This window comes from Durio zibethinus, chromosome 21, assembly GCF_047325235.1.
Source record: "Durio zibethinus cultivar Kanyao isolate XHJ-2024 chromosome 21, ASM4732523v1, whole genome shotgun sequence".
NCBI classification, from domain to species: Eukaryota; Viridiplantae; Streptophyta; class Magnoliopsida; order Malvales; family Malvaceae; genus Durio; species Durio zibethinus.
The window spans coordinates 13766689-13778733 of NC_143182.1; the positions used below are offsets into that span (position 1 = coordinate 13766689).

At 31.6% G+C, this 12045-nt stretch overlaps 2 pseudogenes; both read left to right on the plus strand.

Moving 5' to 3' along the window:
* Positions 1-206: 206 nt before the first annotated feature.
* LOC149512925 (receptor-like protein kinase FERONIA pseudogene) lies at positions 207-2046 on the plus strand (annotated as a pseudogene).
* Positions 2047-7167: 5121 nt separating this feature from the next.
* LOC111305681 (receptor-like protein kinase FERONIA pseudogene) lies at positions 7168-10050 on the plus strand (annotated as a pseudogene).
* Positions 10051-12045: the final 1995 nt, after the last annotated feature.

Genomic DNA, 12045 nt, shown 5'->3' on the forward strand with positions numbered 1-12045 from the left:
ACTGTAAATTGCTGCATGGGGGAAATACTGGGGGTCTTTTGTCAAACAGCTGCAAGATCTGTAAAAGATTAAAATAATATGAGGGTCAAGAAGAACCTTTATATATCTCTCATAGGTTTCAATCCATTGGATCCAAATGGGAATAGGTCTGAACCAAGTGAAGAAAAACTTGAGATATTGTTGACTGGGGTCCAACTGGTGTTTGGTAGGGTTAATGGTTGACTGCTGAAAAAGGTGAAGAAGAGTTTTGAGCTTTGGGAGTGAGAATTCTACAACAATATAGTGAAGGTGACAAAGGTACCGCATAAAATAAACTGTTTCTTTTGGGAAACAAAGTCTCTCGATTGCTTTGCATCCTTCGCCAGAATGGAGAACTTTTTATTCTGATGCAATCATGAATGGGATAGAAATCTTCAAATTAAGCAATAGTTTTGATCTTGCCGGACCTAATCCTGATCCTGTCCTCATAAATCCACCAGTAAATTCACCACCAAGCTCCACCAAGCCCAAGAACACCAACAATACAATATTAGGTATTGTGGTAGGTGTAATAGTTGGCTTCGTTGTTTTCACTCTTCTTTGTTTCTTCATTTTCCGGCGAAAGATGACGGTCAAAGATTCAGGTTCCAGTGAGGGAATTTCATGGTGGAGCCAATTTTCCTCTACAACAAAATCCAACAAGTCAACCAAGTCTCGTGGCTTATCTCTGCCCTCCGATCTTTGTCGCTACTTTTCACTGGCCGAGATCAAAGGAGCAACCAACAACTTCGACAACGTTTTCATTATTATTGTTGGAGGTTTTGGTAACGTGTACAATGGTTTCATTGATGGTGGGGCTACCCAAGTTGCAATCAAACGGTTGAATCCTGAGTCTCGACAAGGGGCTCATGAATTCAAGACCGAGATCGAGATGCTCTCCCAGCTACGCCACCTCCATCTGGTCTCATTGATTGGCTATTGCAACGATGGCGGTGAGATGATTCTTGTGTACGATTATATGGCCCATGGAACACTTCGTGATCATCTATACAACACTGAAAATCCTCCTCTTCCATGGAAACAACCGCTAGAGATTTGTATTGGTGCCGCACGTGGATTGCATTATCTTCATTCAGGTGCAAAATACACAATCATTCATCGAGACGTGAAGACAACAAATATCTTGTTGGATGAGAAGTGGGTTGCTAAGGTTTCGGATTTTGGGTTGTCTAAAGTGGGCCCCACGAACATGTCCAAAGCCCATGTTAGCACGGTAGTGAAAGGCAGCTTCGGATACTTGGATCCTGAGTACTATCGTCGTCAACAATTGACAGAAAAATCTGATGTACATTCATTCGGTGTGGTCCTCTGTGAAATATTATGTGCTAGGCCACCAATTAGTCGCACGGTCGAGAAGGAACAGGCAAACTTAGCAGCATGGGCACAACAATGCCATCGAAACGGAACTCTGTACAAAATCATTGATCCATTTTTGAGAGGTAAGATTGCACCTGAGTGTTTGAAAAAATTCACAGAAGTGGCTATGAGTTGTTTGCTTGATGAAGGACTCGAAAGGCCATCGATGGACGATATTATGTGGAGCATAGAGTTCGCACTACAATTGCAAGAAAGTGGTGAGGAGGGGCTTAAGCCTAATGGTGGGGCGGGCATTGAAGAAGACATCGATGAGGAGAGCCCCTTTAAAAACTATGAATTGGAAGATGACAGTGGGGAAGTGTTCAGTAGCATTGGTGATCATGTCATGAATTCCAAGAGCCCTAGTGCTTTCAGCTTAACAAAAAGTGATGAACAAAATTTTGTTAGCAAGGATTCTGATAGACTCTTGTCTAAGGCAGTGTTTTCTGAGATTAGAAATCCGCAAGGACGATGATCAAAACTTGATGCATGCTTGCATATAAGATGGTATCTTGGAGTGTCCTGGTTCAATTGAGATAGAACTATTAGTACTTTTATTTTAATTGAACAAAAATTTGTATGCATTTTAGCATCATTAATATTAGATTTTAAGGTAGGTTGATGTGCCTCATCTATATTTAATGTTTTATGAGCCGGTTTGTATTATTTGCATTGTAGCAAGTTTTTTGTTTTCTTCTTACTTTTTTTTTTCTCGTGTTGTGTCGCATATCCTGGGATACAGCTTGAGCCATCATGTTTCGCAGAAGTTTTAGAGGAAGTTTTTTTAAGTAAAATTTATGAAAATTTAATTAAAAATTATTAAATTAAAAGTTAGAATTGATAGGTTGAAAATTTTTGGTATATAAATTAAGTGTGTAAATTTTTTAAAAAATTAAATAAATTTTGATATATTTTTAGCTAATTATTTTTAATAAAAATTGTCAAAATATTTATTATTGAATAAGTAATGATTGAATTTGAATTATAAATGGTGTTTTTAATTTTTTTAAATATTATTGACTTTTTCATTAAATTCTATTAATATATCAGTTTGACTTTTTTATTAAAATTTTAATTGAATCATTTATATTAAAAAATTTCATAACATTTTCCTAAAAACCTTTTTCTAGATTTTTCCTCACACTGATGCCTTATGATAATTTACTTAGAAAGTGTTTAATATGAGGTAATACGTCTAAAAACTACAGTGATTTGTACTCAGTAAATACATCAACTTATTTTGTAACAATATAAAAATTTTATGACAGTAAACTTAAATCATTAGAATGATAAATTATTATCTTAGAAGTGATCTGATTCTCAACTTAAAAGATAGAAAAACTTTATCATCATGGAAAAGTAATTTTTAATATTATTTCTAAAAAATTTACTCTCATGAAAAATATAGTTAACATTACCCCAATAAATTGACCACTAAAAATTTTAAAAAACCAATTTTTTAATCATTTATTCTAAAAATGTTTTATGTTATAAATTTATATTAATTAAAAAAAATAATAAAATTATTTAATAAATTTTTTAGAAATTATTTTTATCAAAATTGATTTATACTTTTTAGTTTTGTATAACATAATGTTTAACTATTTTATAAATTGTTGATTAAAGAAGTATTAAATATTTTATTTTATTTAAGGTTATTTTGGATATTTTGTACTATATAATTTATTTTTTCATATAATACCAAACATAATTATTTAAAAATACCATTAAAATATAATATTGTATAAAAAATAATAATTTAAAATCACTGCTAAGCAAATCACTTTGATAATTCTATCACCATGCTGATTAGATCACTGCAGTGATCTTGAAAATGTTATTAAATGTTACCTTAAACTAAAGTTTCAACTTTATTTTCTACAATATCTCGAATTTTCTTGAATTAAATAAGTTTTTAAATGTACTTTTAATGTATTATTATTTGAGTTAATATTTGATATATTATTAGTATACATTTTTAATTTAATAAGATTAAGAGATTTACACATATCTCATTTTTATTTTTAATTAATTTTTTATTTTTATTTTTAATATTTTGGTTTCTTAATCCCACTTGTGGAGTCAAAAAATTTCTATTAATAGTGGATAAAATAGTTTATTTTATTGTTTATAGCTTTTTTATATTATATATATTTGGCAATTAATTTGATTATAATTTTTAATGTATCGGAAGGAGATATTAATCTTAAATATTAACAAAACTCAATTCTTAATTATTACTCTAACAAAAAGGAATTAAAAGAAATAGACGACAACTAAGAATTTTGTTAATTAGTTTCCTCAGAATAATCTTTTCTTTTTTCAATACATAAGGATATTCTATTTAAAATCAATATATTAGATAATTTATTTGATTAATGCGTTAAAATTCATAATATTAAATACCTTATTCTACAATGATTCCAAAAATACTCCTACAAATAGTATCTTATTTCAAAATATTTCAATAACAAATTGATGGGAACAATAAGGTACATATATGATCACTCCTTTTTTTTTTTAATTTTTTGGGTTAAGAATAATATCGTTATCCCTAGCTAGGATTAGAAGTCTATATTCTTTACTTGTTTTAATGGAATAATGTAGCAATAAATTAATTAAATCTAATATTTTCAACTTAGTAGTTTTCTATCAAATTTATAAAACTTAAAAGGAAAGGATAAAAAAATTATTAGATAAACAAACTCTACCATTTACGGAGAATTACTTGGTGGTCAAATTTATTTAAAGGTTAAATATACTTAAATAAAAAATGGTTAAATTCATATTTAATGAGTAAAAGCTCTTAGTGAAAAAAAATTCTTGATGACTAGGAAATAGTTAGGTCTTAACCTTTAGGACTAACAAGTTCACATCCCGCTGATGCTGCGGGTATACCTATTTTTTTAAAAATTATTTTAGCAAATTGGAATGTAGGAATACAGATTGAAATATAACCACAAATTGTGATTTCTCATACATTGGGAGGCTTGGCATATGGAAACACATGTATAAGAGATTGAAAGATAAATAACAACATTGGCATATTGTGCATTTGCGTGTCAGAACAAGTCAAAGCAATTTACAAACAACATGAAACTTAACAAACAACAAACTATAAATTCAATTCTTTCATAACATAGTTGACTTACACATTAGGTTTAAATTAACATGTCAACAATCATGAAAAAACATTATAGCAAAAAACAATCTTAGAATATCAATCAATGTCCTTTTATTTGTTAGCTTTTAGCAAACATGTAAAAAAAAAATTAAAGAAATGCTCACCCAACAGCAGCAGTAGCAGGAACTGATAGAAATGGAAGCTGAACAGTTAGTTCAAAGGTAAAATCAATAGTATTTCGAAAAGGAAAACATGTATCATGATCAACTTAACTAACAGATTTATCAGCAACGCAATCATTATGTTAGTGAATAAAAAATATAAATATGTATTTTTTAAATATAGCAACGGGAAGTATGAGATACAAACAGTAAAGTTCCGCTGGCATTGAGCCAAAATACCCTGCGGCAATTCTCCATAGTCCTCAATAGCAGAAGGGTTATGCAATAAGCTAGCCTTCATGTTTTCTGAGTAAATCTTAATCTAAATTCTTAGTACCGGAGTAAGACTTGCAACTGCAAGGGTTTTCAGGCTAAGATAACATGAACTAAGCATCGGCTTGCTGTATCTTTTATACTAAATTCGAAATCTAAACCAAGTATATTCGAAGCATTATATCTATGAGAAGGAATTCTCAATAAAGAAAAAGTTTGCAACTATATGTATATATGTGTATGTATATCAATCTTCAAAAATTGGTGCCAAGGAACATAATGCATTACCGAAAAATCAACTGCAGGTGACAATTTGTGCAGTTTCTTCCTAAGACTTCCTACACAACAACAGTGAAGTTCTATAAACTTGCAGACAATATCAAGAATATTAGTTTGAGCATTTCTTCCCATTATCAAGGACATAATTAAATCATGAGAATAAGAAAAAGGAATCAATGTCACAGTATATGTATCAATATGATATCAAATCATGAGGCAATAGAAGTATAGAAATACTATTTAACGATAAGTTGGTGATGAAATAGAAACATACACTCTGTTATGTAAATGATTCTAAGAAGTTCCAAAACACCTAAATCTTTCCATTTCAAATGTAAAAAAACTTTCATGCGCCAATGTTTCTGATCCTAATCTTTCTCACATCATTCTTCAGCCTGAAACAGAGGATGGTCAAACAGTAAGAAGATATACCTTGAAGTACTGAAGTCTAAAACCTCATGAGCCTTCCATCAGAATCAACAAAAGCTTTAAAAAACTACTATCCCATTAATTCATTCTTTCAACTGTTTCTAAACCATACAATAAATTTTCATTTAAAAGAACAATTCATAACAAACAAATTCAGGTATAATGTCTATTATCAAAGCTAATGACAACAGTGTTCATACTTGATTACTTGAGTGCCAATAGACCAAGATTGATTGTTGAAACTTTTAATTGCCATCGAACCTTTTGCACTTGGCCTATAAACAATAAACAAATCTAGTCAAACATAAACCTTCAAACATGGCACAATTATCTTATAGAATTGAAAGGCTCCATTTGTGGCTGAGATCGAAGAAAAGGGAAGATTTTTTTGGGGTCGTTTTATTAACAGGTTAGAACCAATCCAGATTGTCAAAATTTTTTTAAAACAATCTGTGAAACAGACATTTGACTTTCGGTTAGAACTTAGAAAAGGTTTAAATTCCAAACATTAAATGCAAAGAAATCTTAATAAAAATAATAAAACACAATACATGCTGGCTTCTAGAAATAGAGGTAGCCAATAGGTTTTCAAAGTAAAGACACGGTGGAAAAAAAAAAAGGTTGAAATGTGTTTCTACTTGAAAATCTTAACAAGTTCTTAATGCTTTGGTATATAAAGAGCAGTAAGTAGTAGGAATGACAGATTTAAGATTTGTTTTTTAAGAGTGTTCATTTCATAATATATATATATATATATATATAATTTTCTTTTTAAACAAAAATTTGAAATAATATATTATTATATTATTACAATTATCCACTGTGAATTTTCATATCTCAAAAAAGGATATATAACTGTATTAATGCAAATACGATCAACTACATCTTTCTCAAAATATTTAATTAAATAATCATTCAACCAAAAATCAGAATTTTTATTTGAAAAGATTTACCAATTCTGTTGACAAAAATAATTTTTAGAGAAAAATTTTGAGAGTGTCTAAGAAAAAATTTTCCTTCAATTTTTTTGTTTTTCAATTTTTAGGGGTGTCCTAATCTAAGCTAGAGATCCGCCCCTTCGTTGGCATGCTGAGTTGCAATGGGCAAGGAGGAAGCTTGGAGGGAACGCTCTAATATCAGTCAGTTTTAGATTAGCTTGCAATGCTTACATTTACTCTTTTTGGAAGGAAAGTAACACTAGGCATATGGGACGAGCACTGAGCAACAAATTTGTGTTCCATCGTGAATATTGTTAGATTTAGACTTGCTGATTTTCAAAACATTATTATTGACCCTGAGAATTGCGAACTTTGCTCCGTTTGGGCCCTGCTTGCCTCTATGTTTGAAAAGTTCTTTGCTGCTGTTTGCAGCTTGGTTTTGGACTGCAGCAGCTATGGCTGCTTCTTCGATAAATAAACAACTTATCCAAAATAATAATAATAATAATAATGCCTAATCTAAAATTAAAAAAAAAAAAGTGCGACTGTTGTTTAGAATATCTGCCAAAGACTTTGAAAGTATTTCAATCCTAGCTAGCTCGTCTCACACGCTTCAGTTTAGGTGATATGCAATATTCAAAGTTGGTCCAACATTTAAATTTTGTTTCTGAATTCTACATATGATTTTTCTTTTTCTGTCATCTACCAGGCTCAACATTTTCCATGCAGCTTCCTTTGATGCTAACGCCCACGTAAGGCTGATGCTAACCCCCACGTAAGGCCAATTATTAATCAGTCAATGGGAATCGTATATACTATCTGGTTTGACTTCTAATTACAAGATCTAATTTCTCATCTTCAGGCTTTCCGGATCAAAACGCCCTGCTTCTCTCTTTCGTTCTTTCTCTTTTGTTTCTCTTCATCATGATGAATAGAAGCAATAAAAGTTTTAGTTTGCAAAGCCTGTTACTTCTCCAACTTTCAAATCTCTGTGTCTTCATTGCAGGGGAGGCAGTGCCTTCTTATATCCCTATTGAAAACATCACGATTGACTGTGGCTCCTTCTTGGACTCCATAGCTTTAGATGGCCGCTTGTGGAGTGGGGAAAGCAATTCTAAATTCCCCGTCATACATTCACAAAACAAACTATCCGTATTTTTGAGTGCCTCTACTGGCCATGTACCCTACATCACAAGCCGCCATTCTTACTCGGAATTCACCTACATGATTCCCCTTACTAGTGGGCACAAGTTCATTCGCATGCACTTTCATCTAAATTCATATCCGTGTTTTAATCTGTCTAAGGCTTTCTTCTCTGTTAAGGCAGGTCCATTTACACTTCTTAGAAACTTCAGTGCTTTACTTCATGCTCAAGGCAAGGAAACTCTTGTTAAAGAATTCTGCGTTAGTTTCAAAGATGGTCAGAGCCTAAACATAACATTCACTCCAAGTTCTGCTATCACAGATGCATATGCTTTTATAAACGGGATTGAAATTGTGTCTATGCCCACCAACCTATACTACAGACCTGCCAATGATGAAGGAGTCAGCTTTCTTGGCCGGTCTAACTTATTCCGGTTTGGAAACGACACTGCCCTTGAGATGATGCACCGGATCAGAGTTGGTGGAAGACAAATCCCGCCCGCAGAAGACACTGGCATGTACAGAGCCTGGTCAGAGGACCTAGACTACCTGACAGTTGCGAAGCCAAGTGCTCTTCTGGTTGACATCAGTATTAATCTCAACTTCAGCGTTATGCCATCATTCTCTGCTCCAGATACCATCTATAAAACTGCTAGAACAATGGGGACAAACAAGACTATGAATGAGCACTACAATCTAACTTGGCAGTTTCCTGTTGACTCTGACTTTGATTACTTTGTGAGGTTGCATTTTTGTGAGTTCCAGCAGGAGATAATAAAAGCAGGTGATAGCGTCTTCGTGATTGTCGTAGCCAATCTAACAGCAGAAAGTGAAGCAGACGTTATATTGTGGAGTAGTGGAAATGGGATTCCAACGTATAGAGATTACGCAGTGGCAATAATGAATGGAGGAAATCAAAAGAAACAAAATCTCTCAAGTAAGCTACACCCTGCCCCAGCTTGGAGGACTCGCTATTCGGATGCAATCCTGAATGGAGTTGAAATTTTCAAATTGAGCAAGAGAGGTGATCTCTCCGGACCTAACCCCGATGCAATACCCAATCTTCTCGAACCTATGAAGCCGCCGATTGAGCAATCAGGAAAGAAGGGGACAATAATTGACGCTGTTATTGGTCTAATTTCTAGCTTTGCTGCAATCTCTCTTCTATTTTTCTTGATTTTAAGAATACGTTCCAGTAAATTTGCCAACAACAGTAGCCGTGGTCTACCTTCTGATATCTGTCGCCACTTCTCACTAAGGGAGATTAAAGCAGCTACCAACAACTTTGATAAGAATTTCATCATTGGAAGAGGAGGATTTGGCGACGTGTACAAAGGATTCATTAATGCTGGCTCCACCCCCGTTGCATTCAAACGTTTGAATCCAGGTTCACAACAAGGGATGCTTGAATTTAGGACCGAAATCGAGATGCTTTCTCAACTTCGGCACCAAAATTTAGTTTCTCTAATGGGCTGTTGCAAAGACAATAACGAAATGATCCTTGTGTATGACTACATGGTTCATGGAACCTTGAGAGATCACCTCTACAACACGAATAATCCCCCGTTACAATGGGAAAAAAGGCTCAAAATGTGTATTGGTGCTGCACATGGGCCACATTATCTTCACAGAGGTCCCAACCACATCAGCATTTACAGAGACGTGAAGACCACAAATATTTTGTTAAGTGAGAAATGGGTGGCCAAAATATCTGATTTTGGATTGTCTAAAATGAACAACCTGTCCAACACGCATATCAGCACTGCTGTCAAGGGCAGCTTTGGCTACTCGGATCCTGAATACTTCCGTCTTCAACAACTGACAGAGAAATCGGATGTGTACTCTTTTGGCGTGGTGTTGTGCGAAGTATTATGTGCTAGAGCACCAATAGATCGAACTGTGGATCATTTGCAGATAAGTTTAGTAGAGTGCGTACAACATTGCTACAACAATGGAACCCTCGATCAGATAATAGATCCTTATTTACAGGGTAAGACCAGCCTTCCAAGTCTGTTAAAATTTGGTGAAGTAGCTATAAGTTGTTTGGCTTCCGAGGGGATTAAAAGGCCGGTAATGAGTGAAGTAGTGTGCGGACTTGAGCTTGCAATGCAGCTGCAGGAAAGTGGAATTAATGGAAACGATGAGAATCATGTAAATGACTCAACAGCCATTGATTATCATGTGTTGTTTACTAGTGGTAGTGGATCATTGAATGTTGGTCGCTAGAATAGATGCTTTAATTTTTTTGCCAATGTAATCTTAATTCCAGCCTTTTATGAACATTAATAATAACTGAAATGCAGATAATATTGAAGTTTAATTTTTTTTTGTTGGTGCAAAGATGTTGTAATCTAAAACAAAAGAAAGAGTTGTAAATATTAAAATTTGAATTTTAAATATTTTTTTTTATAAATTTTTAAAAGTGATTACATAGATTAGATGAGCTAAATTTTGAACTAATAGTTTACTTTTATAACTTATTATTGAATAGATTAATTTTTGAATGCATCTTAAGACTTACCTTCCTAATTTGCACTAAAAAAAATAAAAAACTTACCGCACTTTGGATTGCATTAAAGATATTCTCCTTCTATATTCCCTATACCTTACACTTCATCTTTAAGATTTAAGTTCTAATTTTAAGTATTTCAATAAAAATAAATTTGCTCGATAAATTATTAAAATATATATAGCTTCAAATATTTTCAAGAAGATTTAAAATTTTATTATTTTTGCTAAATATCTATTAACATTTTTTTCTCACCATTCGATAATTTTTGTATTTTATTTTTTGTATAGATATAATTTACAGTTGAATCTTTTCATATTATTAATCTATGCGTCAAATTATGTTAATTAACTTGTCACTTGATTTTTAAAAAACATTATTTCAATATTTTTAACCAAGAACTTCATAAATTTCTTTTAAGGAACTAAGCTTAAAGTATTGTCTTGCAAACTTAACTAATATATATTGACAAGATAAGATATAATTTTCTTAAAGGAGAAAAAAAAGCCGAAAAATTGAGTTGTTTTTCGCAGAATATATATCAGTTAAAGACTTTTCCAAGTCTCCGTAGTCGACGTCGTGGACGAGTCTTACAGAAAAGTCATGATGGGGCCCCATGGAAAATTTTCTTTGGAAAATGATACGGTTTGCTGTGGGCTCAACACTAGTGTCATATCCCCACTAAAAGTTAGTTTTTAATATTAAAATATTAATTGTTATTCTGTCAAAGCACATTTCTTTTTTTTCTTTTTTCTTTTTTAATTTTGATGTGTAAAAGTGTTTCTTATCATTATTTTTATGCAATTTTAATTTTTTAATGTAACGAGAATATTTTCAACGAATATAATTTTTATTTATATGTATAAAAAAGATTATTGTGACATAAATTAAATACTTATTGAAATTGAATCATAAATTAATTTAATTGATTTAAGTAATATTCTTTAAAAAAAAACATTTAACAATGTAAAATTTAAATATCTAACATCTACAATTTTTTTATTTTAAATTGCAAACTTTTTTATTAAAAAATAATTATTGAAACCTCACTTTACTTTTACAATTTGATGATTATCCTTCTTAATATATATGACATACTATTGCAAATTACACGTCATTTATCTCATAGTTTTGAATATTTGGGCAAATTGAAGAAAAACCAAAGTAATGTTAATGTATCCAATCATAAATTTAGTTCAGTGATTAATATATATATGATTTATTTCTAAAAATAAAGTTTGATTTTTTTAATTAAAAAAAACTTATATTGATGTTTTTAAAAGACAAATATATAAAATTACAAAGATAACAAAAAATAAGCAAGAAAAAAAGCGTGTCGTATTTTTCTTGATCATGTAAGAGATCATAATGTCCAACAATTTAACACAGCCGTTGCAATTTATTAGATAAAATCTCCATTTGTATAAATGGTTTGGGCATGAAAACCTCTGGAAAATAAAATCTTCATTTTATTTTTTTATTTCAATTTATTAGATAAAATATCCTAAGAAAATTATAAATTAGCTAGGATTAAGGTGATTTAAATTGCAATTGGGTGATACTGATTGCTACAGTTTAAAAAAGTGCCTGCATACTATTTATTGTGTTCCCAAAAATTATTTTAAGATGATTACAGTTACATTCATAATGTCCCATATCAAAACATTGTCATTAACTCTTTCTTATATAATCTTGATTAGTTTTTCTAAAAAATAATAATTCATTAAAATAAAAGTAAAATAAAATTTATTTAGGAGCATAGCTTCTTTCTTATTTCAATTTAGAAAAAAATAA